We start from the raw sequence: 2,039 nt of genomic DNA, 5'->3' as shown, positions 1-2,039 counted from the left end.
TTTCATTAGCCTGGGCCTCTCCAGAGAGGTTTAGCATCCCAGGATGGTATAAATGTTTCAGAGGGTTTATACACCTGACAACCAGACACATCAGAGAACTACTGACAGATATTTGTGACTGATCAACACCGCAAACCACAACTGACTTGCATTTGAATAAAAAATGGGTCATGTGACAGATTTGGGGGGAAAAAAGTTGTAATAAGCATTAAAGAATTATACTCCAGGTATCACACAAGTTAACTTCAAAGTAGCTTTTTAACTGAACTTTTTGTTACCTTTTGTTAACTTTAAAGCTGCCCTAATAAATACTTTAAGTGGGTTAATCTCTGTATACAGATATTTGCATATGAATGCGCAATCTGTGGGCCGGGGGTAAGATTTTGGTATCAGAAATGTTTCGGTTGTAGTCCAGACTAGTACTGATATTTGAGCTACATACACATAAACAGTCTGTGTGTAAAGCAAAACGGTTTGAAGGCATTAGCCGAAATGCAATCTGGCAACCCACTGGCTATTGTGTGATGCTGATTTAACTTCTTTTTAGCTATTTTAAAACATGTCTCTGCAGTCATATGCAAATAGCTGTAGAGACTAGCCTCCAATTCCTCCTCTATGATCAATGCGCCACTAAACATTGGCTTTTACCCTTGAGGCTAAATCGTCATCAATAGCTGTTGGGTTCTGAGAATGGAAATGGGTGAATACGTGTAACATGAAACAGGTTGCTCATAGTGATGAACCCACCAAAAGTCATCATCTGACTCAATTGTTCACCTCAGCTCTACAAAGTGTTTTAGCATCTTTTAGCTCATTGTTATGTTTTTTCCAGCTTGCAACTTGACTGTTTTGGTGCAGTCTCTTTGCTTTAGCACCTACTCAGCACTAAAAAAGCAGACAAAGCTAGCAACTAGCTGGTGAACACAGTGGAGCACTTAGTTAAAGAGACAGATGGTGGAGACCAAAACAGAGCTCCAAGGAGAGAGCGTGTTGGACTAAGACTTCTGGCGTAGACAGAAAATCTAAATAAATGATAACACTGACATGCTGATCTGACATGTCCACTAGATGAACATTCTGAGATGATAAAATATCACATCAGAGTTGAGTTTACAATTTGTTGTGCTGCCCCCCAAGTGGCCAAGAAGTCACTGCATGTTTAAATTGATTTTTATTTTAACTTTAAATAGCTTCCCTTTTTGGATATCTCAGTCTCAAAGGATATGTCTGCACTCTAAAGTGAAACTTCTATGCTTTGTTCTTGTGGCCTCAAGAGGATGAACTTTAGCAGACTAAATAGCCTCACATGGCTATACTCAGATACTTCATTCATCCTTGTGATTAAAATTTTCTCATCAGTTCATGTTGGCTCTGTGTGGACATCCACATACCTCCAGTTTTTCTGTGACTGAGTTGCAACAAGTTACTATCCGTGCAAGAGTGGAACGTGTCTTCCATGCAGACTCACACAGCTGTTCATGTTCGTATTCATTTGGGAGTATGTTCAGGCCTTAAGACACACATTACCATACAGCCTGGTTGAAGTAACAGGCTAAACATATTGGCCCAAACACGTTTTCATGGCTACTTCGTCCAACTTCTCTCTAATGTGTACCCATGCCAGATGGGATTTATAATCTGTGCAGCATGTTTTGGGTCTACTCCCAGTTGGACCTGCCTTAATTATGAATAGTGCACTGAAAGCTGATCATCTGTGCTTCTCTCATTGTCCCTATGGTCCATCCCAGACACCCTACAAACCTCTCCTTTGCGGGACCTTTGTTGTCAGGGGCAGTAGCTTTAGGTATGGTCTCCCAAGGCAAACAGGTCTTAAGAGCTAGACCCAAGAATGATTCAAGCAACCCACAAATACAGTATGCTTCAGAGACAAGACAATCTCCCAGTTTTCATTATTAAAACTGGATGACAACAATTAGAGAGTAAGTAGTAGCCCTCTATTGCTGAACCAGTCCAAAGTCTTTATGGTGGCCCTTCATATTGGTGCAGTGACATTGTGTGCCAACTACTGAGGAGGATTT

This window comes from Lutjanus erythropterus, chromosome 22 (genome assembly GCF_056507025.1).
Source record: "Lutjanus erythropterus isolate fLutEry1 chromosome 22, fLutEry1.hap2, whole genome shotgun sequence".
NCBI lineage: Eukaryota > Metazoa > Chordata > Actinopteri > Lutjaniformes > Lutjanidae > Lutjanus > Lutjanus erythropterus.
This window is presented reverse-complemented; position numbering follows the sequence as displayed.